General features: G+C 41.3%; 1 protein-coding gene across 5 annotated transcripts in view; it reads left to right on the top strand.

The window, feature by feature from the left end:
• The first annotated feature begins 11,454 nt into the window (after positions 1-11,454).
• The window catches only part of HIVEP2 (HIVEP zinc finger 2), a 152,677-nt gene continuing 137,263 nt past the window's right edge, over positions 11,455-26,868 (top strand). For 4 of the 5 annotated variants that reach the window (XM_064509070.1, XM_064509066.1, XM_064509068.1 and 1 more), the window contains exon 1: positions 15,653-16,370. The gene's annotated coding sequence lies outside the window, so the exon portion shown is untranslated. Of the gene's footprint in view, positions 11,650-15,652; positions 16,371-26,868 lie in introns of those variants that run through there. The other variant, XM_064509067.1, reaches the window with a different exon arrangement.

Here is a 26,868-nt window from a genome sequence, read left to right as displayed (position 1 = left end):
AGTAAGAAATCAAAAACCTTGCTAATGTCACAGAGACACAAGAAAGAGCTGCCTTTTTTAATCCCCATTTTTTGTTAATTTTTATGCAAACAAAGACTGCCTAGGTTGAAGATACAGGTCATGTTAGTCACACTAGTCTCTTGCAGTGAGCCGTGTAAGTAAAGATTTGGGTTCCCATTAATAACAATGTTCTTCGTTGGTTAAAAGGAGTCCCCGGATAAGGGCTGTGGAACTGATACGTAACACTATCTCTTCCATTGGTAACACAAACCTCCTTGTCCAGAGAAGCAGTTTCCCTCCACATAAAAATATAGACTGGTCTAGCAAGAAAACGCCCTATTAGGGTTGTTCACAGCACTGAGACCAAAATCTCTGCCTGTTTAGATAAGCTGGAAGGTCCCTTTTCCATCATTATCTCAACTAATATTTTCTTCCTAGAGAGAATGAATTTCATCTAGGTTTCAGCAACGTTTTCCTCAAGAGATGTTTCCTCACCAGCAGCTCAGACATGCTACCAGGTGGCCAACTCCTGGCTAGGTCTGCCCCAGATCAGATTCCTACTTCTTCAGTCAGGCTCTGCAGGTGTGGCTGCAAGCGTGACCAGAGCTAGCCTTTAGCGCACGTGGTGCTCTGCCTGCTGAAGTATGACAAGGAGGCTTGTGCAGGCCATCAGCTGTCCATCTGCAGGCTGCCTGCCGAGCAGTCATGCAGATATAAAGCAGATGGGGCTGGAAGCATGCTGTGGCTGGGGCTGCTCCCAGGGCTGCTCTGTCACTGGGGCACAGGCACAGGCACAGGCACTGACACACTGCGGAGCAGCTCCTCTTGCCTGATAGTTCGAGCATGAAATTATGCCTTGGCAGTATGTCATGTGAGTCGAGATTCTGCTTTCCGTTAAGGAGCTGTAAATCTGGAGGAAGACCCATGGTCCCACTGTGCTTTTACCTTTTTCCCCTTGAACTCACAAGGGAAGGAAGTGCATGAAAATTTCAGCTACAGTTTATGGGGTTTCCACTGAACTCCGGAGCAATCTAATTATCTTTGCTGTATACATCATGACTTATATTTAAGTAGCGCAAATGCCATCAATTAAATGTTTTTGGCTTAAGAAAAGGACCAAACTGGGAAACATTTTATGAAGTAGGGCAATTTCTGTCTCTATATATGCACAAATGCTCTTAAAAATTTGATTCTGACTGTAGTAAAAACATAGCAGCAAGAGTGAGGGTAAAAGTCTATACAATTTAACCAACAAAAACCATTTGCTCAAAGAACTGTCAGAAAAGGACTCACTTTTATTTAATCTATTCATTTTGTGGGAGAAGGCTACATATCTTATCTTCAAATTATATTTATTTTTATCCATGCGTAAGGAAAAAGAAGTGAAACTGAGATATGCCCTGAGATTTAAAATTCACTGCATTTTGCTTCTGGTTCCATTAGATTCTTTCCTTCTTGTATTTCAAACACTTTTAAGCAACTGAGTCATGCTATGTAGGAAAATTGCTCAAAAGAATCTGACTTTCAGAAGAATGATTATTATGGCTGAACCTTGGAAAAAGCAGTAAGAGGCCAGTTTAAAGTACTAGGCACATCTTATTGTCAGCCTTATAGCACTGGGCTACATTCAGCTATGATAGTCTACTTTTCTCAGTAGGTTTTTGTATTGCATTCAGGAAAGCAAAGTTATTTCTGGCTGAACAAGAACGGCTATTCATGTCCTTCATACAACACATCCCATGTAGCTTTGCTGTCAACTAGTCTGATTCATGTATATAAGTTATTACTCTGTCATTTTATCAGAATGGATCTAGTTGTGTATCCTCTTAATTCAGGGGAAAATCACAACAGCCTTGAGAAGAAAACTGCATTTGATACCCAGATGGGGCTGATGTCAGAAAAATGGAAGCAGTCAGGAAATGAGAGGGGCACATCCCCCTCCTTCCTATGCCAGCCGTTGGTGCTGCTACCTGATTTATCTAGTGGACCTCTTATGTCCTGGGGCTTTGGACATCTGTTCTGGTTCCTTGCCTGTAAACCCCATCTCTGGATACTGGACTGAGACTGGGGACCAGTCCAATTTGCTGCTCTCTCTATGACATTCTTCCCCAATGACATGAGAGAAGTCCAGGGCAGTGATAGAAATTTCCCCTCTCTGGGAATCAAGCAATATATCCCACCTTTGTTCCTGTGAAAGCCTAGTTGTACTCCCCCAGGAAGAGCATTGGGAAAGAATTATGCATCTCCCCCTTTTATGGAAGTAATTGATGACAATGGCAGATTGCTTATTTTTGACGCCTGACTTCTGATAAATAGAATCAAGTTCTTGATTCCCCTTGCTGTTCTGTATACAGACCCCATTAAAATATGTGTAGTAGAAATGCACCAAAAAGGAAGAAATTCTAGCTACTCTATAAGAAACGTCACAGAAAGAAGCAGGGAGGTCTGCTTCTCCTAATTTTCTTGCCTGACACCACAGAGTGAAGTCATATTCTTTTAGCTTCGCTTTCCCATCTACCAGAAAAGGCCTATTTTCCTACTTTTATGGAGGGCTTGGGAGAGTAAAAAATTCATGTTTTTAGAAGCAGCCCCACATTACAGCAACAGTAGTCACAATAAAGAGACAACCTCTGCTGGCAAAGTCTTCAGGGGAGCCTGGAGTTGCCTTTTAGCTGAATCCTACATTTTAGCATGCATTATATGTACAGATACACACTCCTTAGCATATACTTATAAGACATAGGAGGCTTTTAAAATAGTCAAGCCAGTTAACATACAATACCCATATCTGTGTCTTTAGAAAGATAAAAATACACATTTCTGTTAAATAGCTCATAAACCCCACCTTTTTCCTTAAAATTCTCCTAAGTAAATCTCTGACTTTACGCTGTCCCATCTAAAAACCTGATGTCTCTTCTGAGTTGCAGTTTGAATCTCAGCCTGTCCCATCAGACTAGCACATGAATATTCAGTTAGCTCTAGCAATGCTCTGACTCAGTGGGAACAATGACAGCATGATAGTCTTGTCATCTGGAATATCCTTTTAGCATCCTATCACCTAGTTTTTCAAATATTTTATGTTTATTTGCTGTTTTCTTAATCAAAGTCTTGCAAAATTTGAAGGAAAAAAAACGTAGCTAGGTTTCACAGTGGTCAGGGATCACCTGTCTGACAGAACTGTGACATATTAAAAAATATCTTGTAGTGCCTAAAGAGAAAAGAAAAAATTATCAATCACAGTACCTCTAAAAACATCCTAAATATTCTTTCATAAATTGTTTATCTATTTTGCATGTTATAAAAGTCAATTTATCAGAGCTATAAATAACAGTACAGCACATGAAGTCGGATTAATGTATACCAATATAATATGTATTCCATCAAGCAGTACAGTCATTCATGTTGATAGCTTTAGTCATTCTATTACAAACCTGACTGGATACTTGGGATACTTATAATGGATGTAATTCAGGAATAATAAGGTATTGCTTATGCTAAATAGATTAATAGGTTTTAAATGGTTAGCGCTATTTTCTTGTCTCTCCCTGAATAATGAACTACGTCTTATATGTGCACTGTACATTGAATGATGGAGACCAATAATTCAAGCAATATCATTACAGTGGTATCAATATGGGACATCTGGAAGTTTTTTTCTTGCATGTTAAAAGGCCAGGTTGAAGTTTATGAAAGAAAAATGCCCTCAATGTTAATGTCTGCAACCGAGAATGAAGATAACTGACAGAACACTAGGAAATTGGTACTGTTTGAATGCTTCACCACTACTCACACAAACCATCTGTTGTGCACTTCTTCAGGGGGAAAAAACAATTTTCAGAAATGTTTGTTCTGAAAATGCAAATTATTATTTTTTATTTATTTCCAGTCACGTAATTGGATCTGTTTCTTAGACTGTGTCTGCGTGGAGATATCAGTACATTATGGTGCTTATTTAACTACTTCAGTAGCCTGTGAACACTCAGAATTTAGCTGTCCCCATTCAAGATGAGTTTGAAATCTCTATTTAGCTTTGGTAAGGCAGAAAAGGAGTAAAGTAAATGAGGACACTCAGGCTGCAGTTTCACAAGTGTCTTAAGCTGATCTGCAATTTTGTTGCATCTGCAGAAAAGGCCAGTTTTGCCCCATTCTTTCCCTCCTGCTCCCATGCTCCAGGCCCCACTGCCAGCACTAGCACTCACTGCACAAGTGAGACAGGCCCGCTGATCGTGCAGAAGCGCTAATGGCAGCAAAGGAGAGGTGGTGGAACATCACTGGGACATTGGGAATAGGAAGATGATCCCTCTCAGTGATGCCGTGGACATACATCACTTTAAGCAGCTTGTGAAACTTCACTGCAAGGCCCCAGCTCAGCAAGCTCCACAAATATCTGCCTAACTTGAGGCACGTGGACTATCAGTAAGAAAATATTGAAGCATGTGCTTTAACTTAAAACACATTATTAAATGGTTCCTGAATTGAGATGATTCCCTTCTCAATGTTTCTTCTTCTTCAGCTTAATTTTATTTTTTCACTCCCTGCCAGTATCTACCTTATTTTCCTCTTTGCATTTTCCCAGCTATCCCTTGCCTTTCTTTTTCCACAGAATTGGGGCCAGGGCACAGTGGTAAACTCTGTTTGCAATCAGGTATGCTGTTCAGCAATTATCATGTTTCCTGGCATGGTTTTGGCTTTTGCCAGCTAGCAGTCTGCCAGATACAGCGGAGCATAGCCTGCAGTATAGCACAGGCTGGGGGCTGTCCCTGCCAGGTAGAATGCATGAGGCTGCTCTATTTTGGGGAAGGGGAGAGTTCAGCTGTTATGGATGCAAGCCCTTGGGACCAGAGAACGGGCTCTGGCCTGTTTGATTGATTTGAATAGCTGAGGCTTGTTGTCTTCTGTGTTTTATGAGCCTAGTCCAAAAGTAGTAAGAAACAAGTGAAAGAGTCCAAATATCTTTAAATGAGTTTGGACTCAGACTTTTCATATCAACCTGTTCTGACATCAGAACTTACGGTATGGAAGGAGCATCTATTTCTGCGCCATTTCTAATTGCTGTACTGTGTCCTCTGGCCTCGAAGAAGCAGATAAGGGAAACAAAACCTTGCAAGTACTCTGAGTGAGCTAGTCATTCTGAGACTGTAATAAGAGATCCCAAAATGTAGATGAGTTTAGGTCATCAGCTGCCTGATTTGTTGGACAATCTATTTCTCTATTCAGAAAACAGTTTTATTCTTGATTGCACTAAGAGCACTTCATGCACTAACAGCATTTCACTGAAGCCAAACTTGAAACCTTCTCTTTTCTGAGGATGTAAATGTTTGTTATACCATCCACAGATGTTCTTCTTCAGTTATGGTAGCTTGAATGGTACAGAGTATCCCTATAATAGCTTGTTATATTCAACTAAATTGGTGATGATGCCTATACAGTCTCTGAGGTCCTGTTGGGGTGAGATTGGAGGACTAGCGCAGAATCAGACCAGCAAATCCATCAGGTGGTTTACTTTCCTAACGGTCACCTGTTTTGATCTGTGTGTTTTCTCTGCTGACAGACTATTATACTCTTACTTCCTTTAATTTGTCTGAAGCTGTTTCTGAGCTGATATATTCACTGATTTTTTTCACACAACGCCTCCCACCTTTTACTATATCTGGCTGCTAGAATATTTTTTCCATTTGATTATTTTGACCAAAATCTGTATTAATTTACACTTCAGGGACATCTGTGGCCTACCGTCATGAACTATCTTTAGCCATATTTTGGTTTTTGCTCTCAAACTGAAGATGCGGTTTTGATATTTTGAAGAAGAAGCCCTTAGCCTAAAGTATTTGAGAGATCCTTTACCTGTCTCAGGCAGAGAAAATAAGACAAAAATATGGCCTTTAATGTATTATATGAGCTTTAGTGTATTATATGGATAAGTATGAGGTTTCCATGCCCATTCCTCACAGCACAGAGGGTTAGCTGCTGTTAACTTTTATGTAGTTTCAAAAATTTCTGGATTGTTGAAATCGATGTATAATTAGGGTGAAATATCAAATACCATTTCCTTCCTGTTACTAGCTCTAGTATTTGAGAGATGCACACAGAATTCCACAGAATGTTATTCGGATCCATTTCCATTGTGTTATTCAGTTTAAACGCTCAGTTTAAATGAAGATGCTGCAGAACTTTTAATTTGCTTTTCTAGTAATCTCTACAGTCCAGGGACCTTGAGTTAGGAACAATGATTGTCATGCTGTAGACCCAGGAATGAATCTCTATTTATACATTTTGATATTCACCAACTGACTTGCCTCAGCTGAACAAGCCTCTTGTTAGGTCCTTGGCAAAATATTGTCATTATACTGACAGTTACAATTTTTAGCTTTAAGGTAAAAATGCTTTTTAAACAGCCTATCAATGTCCTTATTGACCAAAGGGACAATATGACTTTTTTTTCTTTTCCCATCTCCAGTGATAGTTCATAATTATACTGAAACTGCAGTTAAAATTGTTATTGAACAACATCCAATGAATGTATCCTATATGAATTTAGTTGTGTTTACCCACATGAAAAATCCATGGATTGGAGATGGGAAACTATGTTTTTAATACTGAACTGATTTGGGCCAAATCCTACTTATTGTCTCAGAGCTGCCTAGAGAGGTCACTCTCTACAGGAAAGGATGGAAAAGTCCTACAGCGCAGGACTTTAGAGTCTAGGAAAACACTTAAGCATATGTTTAACTTGAAGCCCAAGAGAACATCACTGAAATCACTAGGTTTATTCTTGCACTTAGCATTAAGTATACCTTTACATACCAGCTCGACTTCAGACTTTACTGTACTATACTGACTCTATGCAATTTTACCCAGCTCCCATTGATGTAAGAATCTTTGTGCAGCCTTTAGTGGGTCTTAAATGATATTAAATATTCCATTAGAGAAATGTTGTTTCCATTATAGGTTTACAACAATTTTAACATTTAAGGGCTATCATTAAAATATGTAGCTTTATAACATACTTTATCCATATATGTAGCAGATTGCTACTTACTGGCAACTAGTCATGTATTAATTTTTCAGAAACATGTTTCCTGAATATGATTAATGACTCATATCCCTTTCGTATTTCTTCATTACAGATGAATGGTATATGGATTCTAAAATGCAAAACGTATGCTAAGTTTCTAATTGGACTGACAAGGTCTCAAAAATATTAGAAGTTTGAAAAAATCAGTTAATACAAAAGTTTTTTATCTTGGTATTTCACATTTATAAACTTGTGGTATTCAGCAAATACATTTTCTATTGATCGTATAACTATTAGAATTGGTTAAGTCTTGACAAATCAGTATCCAACTGGGGATCTTTTAAAGCATTTCTGTTCTCAAGGCATCAAATATAATATGTGCTTTGCAATGTCTTTCTTTTGTAATGTAGAAAAAGAAAAACAGTTCCAGAATGGACTGGAGTTTTTATCGAATGCTTTTCCATATTGAAACCAAAAATTTTGAAAAGCTAAAAAGTAGTCACACATTTCTGGGAAAAAAGAGGCTATTTGTCACTGAAAAAATATTCCTTAAATTGGTAAGAACATAAGAGCAGCTGTAGTGAGTCAGATGAAAAGCCTGTATAATTTATTATCCTGCCTCAAAGAATGGCCAGTTACAATGCTCAGGGAAAGAATTTCCTCTTCTTGTCTCCTGTATCTTTTCTATGAGACACCCTCTTTTGCCAGTCAGTGGTTTAGGGACCAATCCCCTGATCATCTACATGTACATACAACTGTTGCCTTAAGAGCCAGTAATGGGTTGTTCCACTGTTAATGTGGCCAATTCTTTCTGAAGACATTGGTACTTTCACACCTCACAGCGTTCTTCCACCCTAGTTCTACACTTCAACTGTGTTCTGTGTGAGAAGGTACTTCTTTTTGCTTGTTTTAAATCTGCTACCTTGTAGTTCTCTTGGAGGGGGGCACGCTATTAGTTTTTAGATTTTGAGAATAGCAATGAGTATTAATTTCCTGCTCACCTTCTCCTCACAATTAATAATTCAGTACATACTGTCAAAAGGATAGCTAGCCTTCGTAATTCGCACAAAAACCTTCATAAGTCAGGAACTACAGTGGCTCTCTGGCATGCCCTAGGAGTTGAATGGCAGGGAGTTTGAGGATTGGTTCACAGCTAGGAAAAACCATCAGCTCCCAAAGAGTCACCAGCAGCCACCGCTTGCAGCCTTCTGTAGCCAGGGACTTTGCCAGCCAAGGAATCCCAGTGGGAGCAGAGCTTGCCACAGCTCCCACAAGAGCTGCACTTGCTCTCCCTGAGAGCATGCTGCTGAAAAGGTAAAGGTTGGCCATACCTGTTGTATCACGTCTGTCATATCATTTCCAGTCTGAGGATTATTTAGTCTAGATTATTAGGCTCATTTGGAAGCCACTCTAGGTTGTCCTTGATGCTCTGCTGTAATCCCTTTTTGTAGAAAATGACCAGAAATGCATTCAGTATGTGTCACCCTGGATTTATTCAACTGTATAACTTTTTATCCCTTTCATTTATTGATCTGTCTTTTTGGACACTCCTGACCTGAGCCGATGTTTCCGGAGAACTGTCCACAGTCACTTCTAGGCCTTTCTTTGATTGGTGATAGCTGATACAGAACCCATGCCTGGCATGGTGTATTTAGAGTTAGATTTCTCCCTGGTTTGTGCTTGCTGGCATTGAATTTCATTTCCCTTGTATATCCTATGTTTGTGAAACCATGAGTTTCAGGTATTATAGAGATTTTAATGTACCATGTCAAGGTCAGCTAAAACTGTTTGTGACAAAACTGGTAGAAACACTTCAAACTTTTAGAATGTATATTTTCAAGTTGTAAATACATTAAAATATTTATTTTAAAACATTTTATTTTATTTTTACTTTCCAGTTGAAGTTTTAATGAAATTCCTTCATTAAAATATTTTTAGAACAATATTTCTTAGGAACAAATAATTCCCATTGCAGAAGTGTGACCAGCTTCAAAGACATATATTATCTGTTAATTTCAGTGAATCAGAATTTACATGTTGATGATCCGCTGTAATATATATGAGCAGAATTTAAATCATTGACTCAGAAGAAAGAGGTTCTCATAAGCAGTATTTCAGTTACCCAGTTCCACAGCTTTTACTAAAAGTTAATGTCTTGAAGAAATGTCTACAACCACGTATTTTGTCTTGTCTGATGTTATTTATTTTGCATCTACTATTCCAACATGGACTTAAAAATTTTCTAGACAGCAGAAGACATTCATGACAGCCAAAGAGCTACATAAGCACAAGTAGTTGAAAGGACACTGACATATGTTCTGACTTTTTTGACATTTCAGTTATACTCCAAAGTGATATATTGTTATGCGTGAATAACTTCACAACATGAGACACAGGCAACCACAGGACACTCTCTAGGTGTGTCAAGCAAGTTACGACAACAACAGTTGGAAACTTTTGAGCTTGTTCAACCAAATGATTAATTGAAGAAAGTGCACTATCAAAGTGCAAAAGCTACTATCTGACAGTAAAGGAAGTTTGTTGAAAACCTAAATAATGCCTAAATAACAAATATTTTGTACATCAGTATCACCAACAAATCTACTTGATGTACAGATTAACCCAAAATGTAAGTGTTTCTTACAATTATAGAATTAATTCCTGGTATTTAGCCCACTTTTGGCAAAAGTGGCAATGCAGAGGCAACACTTGTACTGGCTTTCAGACAGAGGATTTACTTTTGTGTCAAGTTACTCTGCTAACATATGAATTAGAATCAGCCCAGATTACCTTTGCTCATGTCCTTCTTCATGCCTTTCCAGTCGTTGAGTTTACTAACTTTTATAAACTAAAGACTAACTTTCTCATCCAAATCAGTACTGTGAAGGCCTGGAGAGTTCAGGAATGGGAAGGAATCTAAGAAAGTCCTAGACCTATAGAAAGTGGCTTAGGTCCTTCAGTAGGTGGCACACTTCCCTCTAAATCAGCTGTGAAGGAAGGTATTCTCAGGACACTCAGGGCACCTGCCTGTGGGAAGATTCCCAAGATGCAAAACCAAAAGGCCAACAAATGTGGCTGGTGAGGTTCCCATGGCATGTGCCAGAAGAGTAAAGGAGATAGGCTAATATGGTCAAATGCTAGGTAGCTGCAATTTAGTTAATATCATTTTTCCTATCCAAAGTGCCTTCTGCCATTTTGAGAAGGCGAAATATTCGTCCTTTTCCCTGTCTTCCGGTTGTCACCATGGACTGGTGAGAGTGGTCTTTCCCTCTGTCTCTCCTCAGCCCATACATCAAATTCTCTCTATATGAAGCAGGTGATATGATGAGGTTTCTTTGAATTGGAAGATGATATAAAATTGAAAGTTGCCTGTTTGAGAAGAACACTAAATGAAAGGCTATCAGGTCTAATAAGAATGTAAATAGGTAGGCTTTTAGAAAATAAATTCACTTAATTGTTCAGGTTATATAAACATAAATGTTGTGAAATCATGCTATGTCTTTGGCAGTCTCTTACTTCAGCTGTTCTTAGAAAAACTGGGGAAAGAAAAAAGAACTGAATACAGTATACAAAATAAATAGGCGCTGTTATTTTTCCTTTAAGAGAAATAACCTGTGCCTGCTAACATGGCATGCTTGTTATAAGGCCAAACATTTTTTCCAAATGCCTAAAAGTAGGGATTTTTCAGTAACTTAATTGGGTTGTGATATTAAAAAACAAAACAAAACAAATGGAATCTGGCTGTAACACTTATAGGGTTCATTTATCTTATTTTAGAAGTGCACATAATGTCTTGGCTGAGTTTGTGGTCAGCATTGTGCATTTTGCTATTCAGCTGGCTAATTAGTTGTCAAAAATGGGAATGAGTAAAAATCACCTTTTATTTAAAAAATATTTTTCTGTGATTCATGGGCTTTAAAAAATGTCTTCCCATGAAAGGGCGTAATTTCAGAAAATTCTTTTTTGTTTTTCCCCCCAGTTGCTAGGTCAAATGATGACCTGTTATTATCAAGCTGTTGACATTCACAGCATGTTAGTTCTGCCTCTGGAAATACTTTATGTGGAGAAAATGACATTTTTTGAGGGAAAGCTCAATATAGCAGAAAAATAGTTATCCTTCAGGAAATAGATCCATTTGTTCATTACCAGGCAAATTGTACTCCCCTTCCTTTTGGCCCTCTGCCAGAGTTATTTACATGCTGACACTGACTTTTTCATGCTAACTACCTTAGCTTTGTGCTCCTTCATACCATTTCATGATGTATGAGCTTGAAGTTATCATGGATAAAGAAGTGCTTCACTGTGACTTCTTTGTGTTCTGTGGAGGAGTCATAGGCACACTCCCCCATGAGGAAAGATTGCTCTTGTTTACATAGGAGAGTAGACAAACAAGATACAGCAGCCCAGAATAAAGTAACACATATGGAGATGTGTTGGGAGGGTGAGCTGGCACCGTGTTTTTCTCTTTTCTCGTAGGATAAGACAGCACTCAAGCAGAATGAAAGCAATATGCACAAATTGGAAAGTGGAATGCTGTGGCTGGAAATACGTTTCGTGATACTGTATGACTGATATGTGAAACTCAGAGCTGCTAGATATCTCTGAGGAGAAGAGTTTGAGAGGTTCAGTAGATGGTAAGTATCTCTGGAAATAAAAATCCCTGCAGCTATCTGAATTAATTTTGTTGATATTGCTGATCTTTTGATGCATATGGCATCCAAAGTAAAGCAGGAGACAAATGCAGCCCTTTCAGGACTGTCATGAAGTCTTCTAATCCAGTTCAGTCTCCCTCCTCACCTTCCTTTGCAGCCACAGGGCCACTATGGAGGCTCCCTCTTGCTCTCAGGATGTCCCCGAGGAGGACCTGGTGGCAGGGCGCCTCACCTTCGCTGACAGTAAGCTGCTCCCATCGTGCAGTGTGTGGCTCAGTGCCCTTCTCTTACTCATGAACAGAGCAAGAGCAGATCCTCCTTACAGCCCTTCTCTCTTACTGAAGAGGAAGTAAGCTCTGCTTCCAGCATTGGAAAGCCAGCTCCAAGTATCTTGCAGTCTTACTGATAAGCGTAAGGAGCACTGAATGTAACTAGAAAGTTAGAAAAGGCAGTGGGGGGAAGGGGGAGGACAGTAAGAGACATTGCAATCCAGTCAGTTGAAGGAAGGAGTGAGGGAAAAGGGAAGGAAGTTCCAACACAAATAATGCATGATGCATTTTAAACAACATTGATAGAAAGCCATTAATACTTGTTTATTTATGAGGAAAGTCATTCACAGAAAGTTTCCCATGTCGGTATAGATTTTCTAATTTAACCAGACTTTAAGAAAGAGGATGCTAAATGGAAGCATAACGACAACACCAACGCTAATTTAGTTTGTTCTTCTGCCCTCTGAGACTTTCAGTAAACTGGATACATTTGGTTCCACTTTTGCTTTACACTAGTCACACTGAAACAGACAAATAGTGTCCACCCCTTTGTATAAGGAAGTATCTCCTTTTGGTAAGGCTTTATTTGTAACAACTTTATGAAGCAATTGTTCAGGCCTTGTGGGTACCAGCTTAGGGACCCAAGTAATTTCTCTCAAAGAAAGAAAGGATGAATTGCTTTAAAATTGTTAGCTATCTTAGGAATGGTTATTTAACATTTCAACTCAACTGTACCACTAAAGAAAAATTATATAGTGTTTCCTATTATCTACTTTTGGGAGCAGCATGGCTTACAAAACTGATGAATATTTATTGTATGTTCTGAGATCAAACTAAGTTTTTAGAATAATTTATAATGTTTAATAAACTGTGAACATCATTGCTGAATATTATTATTCTTTATTGCGTTTGCTACTAGCAGCAGCTATGATGGCCAAGCTGCTTTCCAAGCAGCAAGAATGACTTACTCCGATGAATCTGAAATATCTATACTCACTCATAACATCTGTAAATTTCACACCTTAAAACTGCCTCAGTTCTTTTTTTCAGCTAAGTTTGAATGATAGTTTTGTTAAAAGTTAAATGTAAATGAAAAAAATCTAGAGGAAAGTGATAGGACAGGATCATGCAAGGACATCATTATTAAGTTGTGTTGTCACATCTAGGCAAGAGTAAGTGATTCAGACATGTCTGCTGCCTCTGTGTGGAGTTACTGGCAGGAGTTTGTGAAGAAAACTACTCAGGCATCCTAAGAGAAGAAGAATGTGGAACAGGATGCAAAGACTTTGGTTTGAGAATAATCATTCATAAACCTGTTCTTTAGAATGATTTTGAACATTAACTATTGTTCCCGCAACTTCTGAAGTCTCTTCTCTGGGACAATAAAAATGAACTTCTAAAGTCTTGTGAGTGGCAGAAGAGAAGCAAACAATGCTTGGCATAGTGCAGGAAGTCAAATGCGTTGGTCAAGAGTGTGCTGCTTCCCAGATGGGAAGATACTAGCAGCTGTCATTTGCGGGCAAAGGTAAATGGAGTTGCTGTGGAAGGGGGCAGGATGGGAAAACCTCAGTTTAAAACAAATCCCAAACACTGCCATCTCCCATTGAATTAATCTGACTTCATGACAAATAAAGAATACAAGCCCAAGGTCAATATATTTACTCAGACAGAATAATTCCAGTCAAACAATACTCAGTGACAGGAATGACAGTGTTACTTGCACTGAAAAACAGGAAAACAAAGTAAGACATGCTTACAGACTTAACAAGACAAGGAGCTTTGGTTCAATCCTCTTAGTATTGAAAATGTTTGTAGGAACAAGCCTTTTATGTAATAGAAGTCATTAGTTATTGTAAAATTTTGATCATGTGAGCTGCTTACACCAGTATCACTTGAGATGAGACCCAAGAAGTCTTGAGGTTCTCCTCCATCAACTGAATTTGTCACGATGAATCACTGTGAATCTGATTCAAAGGCCACGAAGGTCAACAGGCATCAGGGACTACAGTAGGTTGACATGATATTTATTAACCAATTCTGTACCAGGACTGCCAGTCTCACACACTGAATTGTTATGACCTTATTCCCCAAAAGCATAGAAATTACTTAAAATTGTTAACAATTTAAATTATAAAATAATAATTTGGTTTATTTGTACTGGTATCTGCCGTAAGAGTTACAGCTTTCAGGATTTACGCTTGTCCTGTTTTCTTTTCTAACCTTGAGGCTGAGATTTTTTTTCCTGATGCGAACCAAGGTAATAATCTCAGGTGATAATATGCCTTCAGAAGTGAGAGAAAAAACAGGGCTAGTCCTGCAAGTTGGCATCACTTAGAATCAACTTGTGGAAGCCTTGCAATTTAGTTGAATGGTTTCCCCAAACCTAATGTGAAGAGAATGATTTTGGTTTGAAAATTTGATTAAGACTAACTTTCAAAAACCCAACACTCTTCTGCTGTGTTGTGAAGCCAAACCAGATAAAGACAGATAATGGGACCACCAAAATGCCAACAGGCCTGGCAAGAAAATTAGCCAGGTTAATTTTATTCTCTGAGCAACCATAGCAAAAATCGAGTGCACGTATGGAGAAAATAAACGTTATTTCCAATAATCTCACTCTGGTTTAATTAGCAATCAAAGATACTAGCAGTACAGGTAAGGGCTTATTTAAATGCAGGATTTTACCACGCTGTTACCGCTCTTTGGTTAGTTACAAGTTCTGAAAGCCAGGGATGTGTTTGCAGCCGCACGGGCAGTGACGAGATGCTTCGAGGAAGCAAAGTCATCGGGTCGCGCCCGGCCCCGCCCGGAGGGTATTTCCCCCGACTGCTCCCCCTCCGGGGACGGGCTGCCGGCGGCGGCGGCGGCGGCGGCGGCGGCGGCGGCGGCGGCGGCGGCAGCGCGGCCCCGGCCTGGCCCCGCCCTGCCCTCTCGGCCGCGGGACGTTGCGGGCGCTCATTGGTTGCGGGCGGCCCCGTGAGCGGCGGGCGGGGGCGCGAGAGCGAGCCCAGGGCAGCCGCTAGCTGGCGGCGGCCGCCTCCAGCGAGGAGGGAGGGAGGGAGGGAGGGCGAGCGGGCGGCGGCGGCGGCGGCGGCGGCGGCAGCGCTAACCGGGGGCCGCCGCCCGCCGCAGGGACCGGCGGTCCCTTCTTCCGGCCGCATGGGCGGGTCGCAGGGAAAGCCCTTCGCCGTGGCGTTGCTGGCGGCTGGCTCGTCGGTGGAGGGCTGTTAACATAAATGCGGAGCCCGGGGACAGCTGGCGAGGCCGAGGGCTGCTCTGCCGGCGCGCGCTGAGGGCGGGCACCGGCGCTCCTCCTGCGGCCGTAAGGCGCCTGCGGAGCGCGCTGGGCGGCGTGTTGCCACCGTCCCTTCTAAAGGGCAGCGTAGGAAGCGGTGAGGGTCGAGGCGGCCGCCCGCGCACCCACCTCTGTGTGGGCAGCCGAGGCCAAGACATACGTGGTTTTAAATGCGCCTCGCGCGGCACGTTACGCACAGTGCTTGGCTGGGGGGATGGAAACCGCAAGAAAACAGGTTCAAAAGCCCAAGAAATGCAGCCAGCACCAGGAACTCTGGTATTATTTGGTTCTTCCTGACAGATAACGTGATCTTGACCAGGCAAGGCAGAGGAGGTGGAAGGGCTGGAGGGAAGAAAAAAGAGGGAGGGAGAGCGGGGGGGAGGGAGGAGGATCCCACATCCTTAAAGGAAATTCTCAAGCTGGGAAGACGCACAACTTTTGCATGGCGAGTTGAGACTGGCTCTCCTGGGAGTTCCCTTTTCGGAGGCGGGGGAGGGGGGAGCAGAGATCTCCTCCGGCGGGGAGAGGCTGAGGCTTTGCACTCAGAAGCCCTGCCTCCTCCCTCCCCCTCTGTCCCTGTCTGCACAGTGCACCTCTGCCGCTCGCCGTCTCGCTCGCGCTCTCACGCACTCGCGGCGCCCATCACCCCCGCGCCGGGCGCTGCCGGTCGCGCCCCGCTCGCTCCCCGCCGGCGCGCTGGGGGACCCGGTGACGTCACGGGCCGCGCGCTACCCGCGCTCGCTCGCTCGCCGCCCTGTAACTTCTGTTCTGGGAAGTGGTGCCAGGAATAACCCAGCCTGTCTGCAGATCACAGAGGCTCCCTCCCTCCGCGGCCAGAAAAAAACTGCGGCTCCCCGGGCCTCTGCCTCTCCCGTGTAAAACTGAGCCTCACCACTGTTACTGTTGTTATTTTTTTTCCTTCAGAAAGAGGGAGAGAAATGATCTACCTTAAGATAAATACATGAAACAGACGCCCCTTGGCTGCTGGAATATCTCTGTCTTTATATAAAGAAATACCGCGAGCCACCTCACTCCAGGCAAGCCCTTAGCAAAGGAGCAACAAGAGCGCCCAGCGGGATCAACAACAACAACAAGGGCACCGAGAGGGCTTTCCTCCTTCCTCCTCGGAGACTTTCCAGGTGAGCAGCAGCTGCTGCTGCAGGCAGCCCCCTCCTCCCTGCCTCCGCGCCTGCCTCCTGCCTGTCCCCTGTCACGGGCACCAGCTGACAGCCGCGCCGCGCCGCCGGCGGGTGCCAGGGCTGAGGGGGCGCTCCTGGAGCGGGGGTCGGGCTGGGGGCGATTCGGCGGCTTTGCTTTTTTTTTGGGGGGGGGGGGAACCGCGGCAGAGAAAGTACTTGACAGGCGAGGGTCTGACGCGGACGCTTCCCGTGTCGCCGGAGCAACTTGCAGTGAGGTTGTTGCAACTTGGTGCTCCCTGGCCTCGGGGCGGCGGGGGTAAATGGAGGGCACGCGGGGGCAGGGAGCCGCTGGGGGCGGCCGGCGGGGCTCTCGGGCCGCCACACCGGTAAGTCACCCCGCGCCGGCGGCGGCCGTGGGTGCTGACACCCGCCGGCGCCGGCCCCGGGGTGCGGCAGGGAGCGGCCCCCCCGCCGCAGCGGGGCGGGATGGGGAGGGGGAGGCCTTTGTTAGGGGCACGCTGTTGGGAAATGTGGGGAATACCCGGCATGTAAGTGTATGCAGATGAGGCGCGGGCCGCCTTGCGTAATCCCCTCCCGCGGCGGCGAGCCAGCCTGCCGCTTACCGACGGCAGCCAGCCGCCGCGGGAGGGCCGCCCGCCGGGGCGCCCTGCGGGGGGACGGCGGCGGCGGCACCGCGCCGGGGGCGGGGGGAGGCCGCGGCCGCCGGGCCGCCGCCACGGGCGGGGGAGGGGGCGCGCGGGGGCGCTGCGCGGCCGCGGCGGGGGGAACGCGGCCGCCGCGCCGGTGTGTGTGCGTCGCGTCGCGCCGCGCCTGGGCGACCGTTCCCTGAAGTGGGTGGGACGTTGGCCCGTTCCGGGAATGTTCCATGACGTGGTAACGCCGCAGGAAGGGGGTGAGCGAGGGGCTCGGCCGGGGCCGTCGCCGGGGCCCTCCCCCCCCCCGCACCGCTCCGCCACGGCGGGGCGGCCGCGTAGGGCGCCGCTCATTATATAACGCGGGGCTGCGCGGCCGGCGCGGCGCGGTTATGTAAGAGGCACCTCGGCGCCTGCCGCGGGGCGGAGGGCAAGGGCGAGGGGCGCCGCCGCCCTGCGCCGCGGGCGGGCGGGCGGGCGGGCAGGAAGGAAGGAAGGAAGGAAGGACGGGACACTCGCCGCTTTTCTTGGATATGTCACCTCCGCGGTCGCGGCGCCGCGCCGCGTGCGGGGAAATCCCAGGGCCGCCCCGCCGCGGGGCCGCCCCGCCGCGGGGTCCCGGCGCCTCGCCGCGGCCCGCCGGCGTGCGGGTCTCCCTGCGTGAGGTGCGCGGCCCTCCCACGGGAGGGACCCCAAATAAATGAATAAAAGCACCCCGGTTTCAATCTCCCATAAGACTGCTCCGCTTTTGTTATTAATCGGTACTAATAGTCACGTGTTATTTTTAGGGCTTGCTTCTTAATGTGGTCACTGAGCCAATTAAACTTTTACTTCAGATGTTAAGCAACTTTTATTACAGTAACTTTTAAATGCCAGTTTACATTAAAGTAATAGAAATTCTAATGAAGGTCGTTAGAAGTTTTTAGCCAAGTAATTTCCATTCTCATTTTGAAACAAAGTAAACATTAATATAAAACCTGACTGGCTTTCTACATTATTAAATATAGCAAATACTATATGCCTACTTAGACAAGGGTATTACCTTTTTGCTTGTAACGAATCTTTGCTGTGGTTTATTATGAAGGAAGTAAAGAAAGTGGCCCAGGTGGCAAAAACAAACCATTAATAGATAGATATATTATTATTATTATTATAGGTATATTATTATTATTACTCTGCTCCATGAAGCTGTGCGTGCAGACAGTACCTTCCTTCCTGGGTTTGTGCAGCTCCTAGCACAAGAGGGCTCTGGTCATCATTAGGACTTTTGGGGACACTGGCTAATTATAGTCATTACTAAATTGAAAGAACTACTGGTCTAACAAGGACTGAATTCAGTGGACCTAGTTTTTAAACTCTGCTGTTGTTGTAACTTGCCGCAGATGGCCAGAGGAATTTGATCCTCAGGTTATGAGGACACAGTACAGAATCATCAGTATTTTGATAGTGAAAATGATAAGCAAACAAGCTAACAAAATGCAGCGTTTTTAAAGTTACCAGAGTCTTTTGCCTGTTAGTTTTGCAGCATACAGACATATTTGGATAGGTGCACTGTAACCTGGATGCTATGTTTGTTTATAGTCAGATGTTTCCATATCCGTCCAGTTAGGGGATGCTTCTGAAACATGAGGGTATGGGCTATGTGAAATTTGCTTCGTGATTTTTATTTTTTGCCTGATTTTTTTCAAAAAATTGTTAACATTGTATTTGTAAATTAGGCTGAGAGCTTTTTCCTTCCATGCAAGTTTTTAAAAGTTACTACTCTTTCTGTAAATACATTTAAGATTATTGTGGTTTTCAACTGTGCAAATGACAGCATTGATGTGGTACAAAGCCACAAGGTGTCATTAGGTTTGTTGATGGAACATTCCAAATTTTTAGTGTTGTGTATTTTCCAGTGGCCACTGGGCATAGCAGGTATACATCCTGACTGTAGTGGCATGTTAAAACATCACTGGTATGATAAGAACAAAAGTAAGTGCACTTGTCCCAAAGTACAAATGTAGAGGACTTTTAATTGTGTATCTAAGTCTGATTGTGTGGCAACAGTGCAAAACTGTTCTTTACAAAGACAGATTTTTAGATTCTCAAGTGACTAGATTGCCTCATATGTGAGATCTGTTTACAAACCTTCTTGTTACTATGAAGACAAAACAGAGAGCCATATGCATTCATGTGGTCCTTGCTGAATAATGGTACATGTGTCTGCTTGAGTGTTTGGCAGTATATCATGTTTAGTTTATGTGGTGGCACCCTACAAGGCCATTCTTCTTTGACTTTTAACTGTTTCTAATACTGTTGGCTGAACACAGTTATATGAATAAACTTATGATATTAATCTAGTCTGATTGTTTTTAGGTAAGCTGACAATTTTTAAAGCAGGAAATTTACTTCAGAGCATCTCGCCAAACTTTTTTATTCATTTATTTAGGCGCTTGTTTTTAAAAGAGTAAAGGTGAATTGGATTTAAACAAATGTGAAAGTAATAAGTACCATTTTGCATGTCTTCCTCCTCACTGCCTTCCCTCCGAGTCATCAGTGGGGGCAGTTACTGATACTGGTTTTGAAATCTAACCATTTTGGGTAAGGTAACTGGCACATAGGAGCTATGTGTCTGGCAGAAGTGGTTTACTTAGCTAAGAACTGTAATACCCATCAAAGAGAGAAATGCATGCTATTTAAGAGTATTGCTGTTGGTGGAAAGTTGATGAGATCAGTTATGTGACCTGTAAAGCGTTATGAAAGAAAGCAAGGCATCTTTCAAACTTTAGGATGGTGGGGTTTTGTAATAAGCTGTGGTTTGTTATATGGATGGCTCTCCATCCTGCTCTGTAAGCAGAGTTCAGCAAGTACTAGGGTCACCTAATTCTCACTAGATTCTGCCCAAGAATTCCAGATAAAATTGTCAGGCCCATATGCTAACTTTCTCCGGCTGCCCTAGGTGAGAGTGTAAGTCAGGTCCAACAAAAATTGATTCTTCATGGCCATGGCCATCACAGGGTAAAGAGGAGAAAATGGTTTTTTTGTGTTATTTATCTTGCTCATTGAGAAGAGATGAGCCTGAGAGTATATTGTTTTAAAGTATTGGTTCTTCCAACAGGGGAAGTGCATAATCATTATTAGATCTGATGGGTTAAAGTCTTCAGCAAGAGTTAATTACTAATATTCATGGGAACTCAGTAGAAGAGTTGTATGCAGAGGCTGCATACCTTTGCTATTTGAAAAACATCTGATAAGTCTGATACTTTAAATTTCTTTTATTTAAAGAGGTAGGTTATTCTTTTTCCTAACAGATTCCTTACACAGCATTTCTAAAGTAGTGTGTTATGAATTAAAATAACCATTTAAAAAATTATTTGTCTTTCTACTGTAGTTTAACTGATCTTTTTTTCAGTGGAAGAAACTATCTAGCAGTTCCCGAAGAACTGAAGAAACAGCAAGGGGATTGAAAGCATAAGCTAGACAGGAAAATTGGAGAACAGTATTTCGTACTAGTGTGTTTCAGTCAATAATTTTGGGTCCTACATTTAGTTAGAGTAGCATAAAGTTATCACGTAAGAATGGCAATTTCAAGCTGGCTGTGCCATTTTAATAGGAAATAGCAATTTTGTACTGTTTTGTTTCTCTTTGTAGGGCTTAGCTGTTTTTTATAAGAGTTTGCAACAACTTCTATTTCAGCAGGAAACATTAAACAGGAATTTCATTGGGGGCGTGTTTTTCCTTCTGGAGTGAAATTAGCACTTAAAAAAGTGCTTGTCTGACAGCCTAAGAACAAAAATCCATTGCAAGTAGAAGCATTAGAAATTTTCCCCTGACAACCAACTAGTGAACCTCTACTTGAACCTTAAGAGATCATCAGTGAAGTTAAATATGTTGATTTCTGTAAAAATGTAAACAGTTTTTGGCTTTTTAATGGAATGGCAAGTGGGAGGCACTACGTACTTCTGATTTTCGCACTATGGATTTTTATTCATAAATTAAACAACTGGCTTTACCTTAACTACTCATCCTTAATGGGTTGTCCCTAGTAAGACTTCTCCCCATAAATCTCTCTCACAAAGCTATTAATATGGAAAGGGAGTGAGAGGGTATGAGAAGGAGAAACAATCTGATGCAGTGTTTCCAAATCCCTGATGTGAAATAATCAGAAGGCATACAAATATCGTATGTATCTTTGCCTGTCAAGTTAAAAGTCTCTGAGCCTTTTTTTATCTTGTGATTAGTTTCTCACCATCATTAATGTGGTCTAAATGTAAGAGTTTCCTCTTGGTGTGAGGAGGTTTTGTGGATTCTGGGCGCTTACTTTCATTTGACTTTCAGCTAACATCTTGTGCATCTGCAAAATGGTCTCTCACTGTTCGCCGTACGCTAGAGTAATAACAGTAAAGTCTGGAACACAACTGTTTATGCCCACAACACTGCTTGTGTTTCTGTGTTTATTCGTTCTGCCCTGAGCGTGCCTTTTCTACTATTTCTTGAAATTGAGTGCTGCCTTTTACTTTTTTACTGATTCTTAAGATTGTCAGTGGAGGTTTTTATATGAGAAAACAAAAATGTGTATCTGTTTTTTTCTCCGCTTTCTCTCAATGGGGAGCTTGGCTTGCCTACATACAGAAAAAGTTATCACTTGGATGGTAGTATTCTTAAAGTAGTACAGTGCACCAATGTGGATTTATTATCTGATATAAATTCCTCTGATACATGGTTATGCTGGTATGACTAGTTTATATAGTAAGCATATCCATTTTTCTGAGTTGCTATGGGGATTATGCACATCCTACCTATGTCAGTGTAGACAAAGTCTCAGCAGAAAGAATTCTTTTCTTTCTAAAATTGACACAGAAACCTTAAACAGGTGGTAATGTGTTACTAGCCATTTTCATGCATACACAGATATGTTTTATTGCACCTCATTTTATGTGTTTACCAGAAAATTAATTTATTGTTTTGTTTTTCTTTTTTTCACTTATGATTGACAGTTCTATACTAACATATTCATCAATTCTGAAAAATATCACTCTTTGATCTGGCAAATTTTAATTTCCACAAAGAAACTGTAAAAAATATGTCTCTTTTTAAAAATATAAGTTCACTTCATTGCAACTTTAGTAAGTTGTAACAAGCTACTTGAGCTCGGACTGAAATCTTTGATTTGTGGCAGCTGCCAAAGGGAGAAAAAGGATGTATAGTATTTTTTAAAAGGCGTGCTTTAATTACTGTTTTGTCATACAAGAGGAACTTGAAGTTTGATAGTTAGAAAGAGTTTCTTTTTTAAATAGTGTTTTATCATAAATTCCATGTAAAGAGTCACATGGGAAAGAAGTTAAATAATTTGCATATGTAGTTCAGTTTAATAGAAAAGTAAAAACTACAGGAGATAAAAGGGAATTGAAACTACAGTGTCAGGTGACCTATTAAAGGTAATACAGTGAAAGTGTTTGATCCTCTTCATAAGAAAATGCTTGTGAAAGACCAAAGCAGAAAAAAACAGATTATTTTCTGTAATTTGTAGTGAATTTTAGACTAGTTCAGGCTATATTGGATAGAATATGATCATATAGTTGATGTTAACATATAAGGCTTTCTTGGCTACTGAGGTTGTAATGTTGCCCCTGGCCTGACTGGGCTAACTTATTCCCCCCCAAAACCTAGTGGTGTGCGCGGAATTTTCATGTGCTGCTCTTGGCAGTCAACTCTCAGGGCTTGGCTGCTCTCCTTATTGAGTGCTTCATGAATGAGGAGAAATATTGGACTTTTTTTTAATAAGCAATTTAAAAAGCTGAAAGAAATGTCCAATTACATGTTGTAGAACATGATACCATCTCAGAGAATTTAATAGAGCAGAATATTTAATTTTGTTAAAATAAGATTGTTTAATGAACAGTTTTCCCATAAAGTAGTATCTACATTTAGCCAGGAAACTTTATCTTTGAAAAAAAATAACAGGATTATTAGAATTACTCTTATTAGACAGTGGGTTTTTTTTTCCTTGAATATTTATATTAAGGATCTCAAAATTATTTTGCTTTTAAATAAGAGAAATGACCCATTCTCTGTATTTTGTATTTGTGGTTTGCATTAAAACACATGTGGTGTGTCAAGAAAGAATATTATGAAATAATAAGTGGAGGTTACCCTTCCTTGACAACAGGACATGACACTGTTTAGTTGTAGGGCAAGGCCAGTATCCAATAGAGGCTGAGTTGCTGGCATGTGTTAACAGTGTTCATAGTTCAATGAATGGCATTTTGAGTGCAGTCTGTTCGGAAAGCTCCTAAAATATGTGGAGTTACATGTACATTGTCTTTCAAAGACAGCTACAGTGTTTCACTTAGCTGAAAAAAATGTTTATTTGCTCTAACTGTTGTCAATTTATGTGAGATTTGAGAGTGATTTTACTTCTTTTTGTATAAGCCTCACCAATGATAAAGAAACACTCTGGAGAATAATGTAGGCCTCTATTTAAGCTGGCGTCTGTGCAGACTGATAGTGTATAACTGTATACTCTATGGCAACTGTGAACAGCCCCTTGCTATTCATCTTGAGATCTGAATTTATAAAACTATTCTGTTAACATTGTTGAAGAGAGAATAGAGTCCTGTTCGTGGTCTTCTGTAACACCAGAGGGAGACTAATTTTGACATTTTCTATTCTAAGTAGGAAAAAAAGGATTGGGAAAAACTTGAACACTTAAATACAAAGAAGTCATCTACCAAATAAGGATGGTGTCAACTTTTGCATAGTCAATTTTCAGAGCAGTCGTTAGGTGAGTTGTATTTCTTGGTGTGAAAAGAATATCTAGCACTTTAGTAAAATGTATTATTTTAAAGTGCTTGTGTTAATATGTTGACAATTTATGTGTGAAAACAAGCCCAAGAGCAATGGCCTAGCAATTACACTTCTCTTCTGACTGGTGTTTAAAATCAGTTATGTTTATGAAGACCAAACCATATTTTTTTCTGTTTGGTCTGAGACAAAATAGTTCCTTAGTAACAAAGATACTTATCTTTGACTGGACATTCATAGGTCCTTAGGACCAAATCCCAACCTCACTGAAGTCAATGAAAGTTTCTACACTGACTCCAGTAGAGGTAATACTTAACTATGAACTTTTAGACCATAAAGTCAGACATTTTGGTCCTTTGCATTATGATAGTCTATCTTGATCATCATGAGAGGTCATGAATATGACACTAGGTTTTTGGAATAAAGAGGTTTTGCTCTAAAATCTCTTCAAAGCTACATGAATATAATTATTTTAAAAATTCCTAGCAAAATTGTGCCAGACAGAACTCATAGCATTATTTTGTGCCTGGTCCTACAATACTAGCAAAACTCCCATAGAAGTCAGTGGATATTTTGGCTACAATGGACATGCTATATTTTTTTTAATTTTGTGAGGTACAGCTGAATTGTGGTATGGGCTTACTAAGATACTACTAGTACAGCTGAAGAAATTTGTGATATGTGTTAGGATAAGAGTCGTTTATATAAAAATATATTTGAGTGGGAAATCACAGCATGATATTAGTGAAGTGAAAACTCAAAGAAAGATTTCTTTTGCTTTAGAGCTAGAGTGATGCCAAGTACAGGTATTATAACCTCTAGTAGGTTGGTATGGTAGCAATAAAATTGGGATGGAGAGGTAAAGTTGGTCTAGTAAGTTATCTGTCATGTTTGATATTTATTAGCGACGTATTGTTCAAATCTTTTTTTATTTTTATCTCTGATTTACTCAATTACTAATTAAAAAATACAAATCTGTGCTCAGCTTTGACCTAATTTGTCATGGTGGATAGTGTTAATTATTGGTAGAAAGCTTCAGAATCAGCCATGCTTTAGTAGAACTACTACTACTAATTTGGTGTGGTTAGTAGGGTAGGTTTGAGACAACTATGTTTTGTAAAGGAATAAGGTTGTAAGCTGGAACTAATATGCATTAGTGTGGAGGTTCCAATAGTACCTTTCTGTGGTTTGTTTGGTTATTGGCAGCACTTTGGTTTGCAAAATGTCAAGTGATGAAAGGATGACATGTAGAACCTTAATTTCAAACCTGCCTTGTTTTTAATTCAGCTCACTAATAGTTTAAAACTGTTATCATGTAACTTCAGTGACTCCATTAAATTAGTTAGTACAAAAGGACAAAATTAATCAGGACAAAAATTTGTCACTGTGTGTTGCTTTTATGAACAGGCTTGGCAGAGAGGTGAGAAAGTAATAGGCAAGGGATCGGAAGTATATCAGATCCTGCAAAAAACATCTCTTGGAGGAAGGACAAGGTGCACGAATACAGCAGCCTGGAAATGCTTGCTTTGCTTCTGGGTTATACAGATGTCATTTTCCAGAGTTGATAAGACTGAACCTTTCATGGTGGTAAGTTAACCTGGACACATTCACTTGTCAAAGATAAGTGCGTAAGGAGAAGAACCTCTGCTTTAGTTTCAGTGAGAGTCCCCTATGTAATGCTTTACAGTGGCGTGTCTGGGGTCTTTGCTTGTTCTTCTGTGTAATGGCAAAGTGGCTTTCCTTCCTGATTTTCCTTCCATTGCTCCCCAGATCACCCTTTGCATGGCACGAAAGAGAAATGCACGTGGGACAATGGAATTACTTTATGTGGACCTTTCCAAAGCTTCAGTGCATGTTTTCCACAAATGGAGCAACTGTGAGAGAAATCTTTTAATTTTCTTTCTCTCTTTCTCTCACAGCCTTAGTAATTAAAGAAGAAAACGAGGATGCTAAATATATATTTTTGGACGTATGCTAGCTGAGAATGAGGTCTAGAGGTGAAGATTAATAAAATGGGGAGGGGAGGTGTAAATGTGACTGGTAGTGGATTATAATTGCACACAAGAAGTTGTTCTTGCCAGATCAAGTCTTCCTCTAGCATTATGTCCTCAGCTTATAGAATGTTAGTATTACAATCTTTAAAATCCTTTCTGATTTGGAAGTCATAAAAGCATGCCTTGATGAGTAACTAAGAGCCAGCAGAAGCCACCATGTTGGATTCAGTAGTAGCATCCTCTAATTTCCATTGTTTGGCTTCTCCACATACAATTTATGCTCAGGAGACAGTGAGGCAGGCCTTCTTATCTTGCTCGCTGATGGCAGGTATTTCTCTTTTCATTTGCTTATTGCATTGTTTTGATTTAATTTAGTTGCAGCATCATTTGATCCTGGTCAGTAGTTCAAGCACTTAACCAACAAGCAAGGGAATAAATGAAACTGATTTTGACTGACCCTTTCTCTGTCAAGTGGGTTGTCTGGCACACCAGGAGTACAATAAGTAGATTTTGTGGCTATTTACAGACTCATGCACTAGAAGACAGAGCACCATGCTTCCCAGTTTCATTATGTAATTCAGACAGCGTCACATCCATATGATGGAATTATACCTGTTTTTTTTATTTTAGCCAAAAGTTGCCTTTTTTGGCACCACTGCTTTGATGTTTTCTCATAAAATAAAAACAGATTACAAAAGAATATTGAGGGAGTTTGCCATATTGCATGAAGAAATATTTAAGTGTGCTTGTGTGAATATATGCATGTACACCTGCATATGTTTATGTGATCATAGCTTTTGCCTCCAGTTGTATTCAGTCTCCTTTGCGGTACTGTATGCCTGGAATAATTTCGTGAGACGTAGTGATTGCAGGTCTGCATTGTTTGTCACTGAGAGGAAGATTTGGCCTGTTGTTAATGTAGATTTGACTTGTGGTATTATTTAAATATAAAATAAAGTATCTAAAGTAAATTAACTTAGTTGTATTATTAATGTGGGAGTATTGGCATTTATTGCACAAATTTATGTATTGATGCATATACATAGTCACGTTTTGTTAAACAGG

The sequence above is a fragment of the Dromaius novaehollandiae genome, chromosome 3 (genome assembly GCF_036370855.1).
Source record: "Dromaius novaehollandiae isolate bDroNov1 chromosome 3, bDroNov1.hap1, whole genome shotgun sequence".
NCBI classification, from domain to species: Eukaryota; Metazoa; Chordata; class Aves; order Casuariiformes; family Dromaiidae; genus Dromaius; species Dromaius novaehollandiae.
This window is presented reverse-complemented; position numbering and strand designations above follow the sequence as displayed.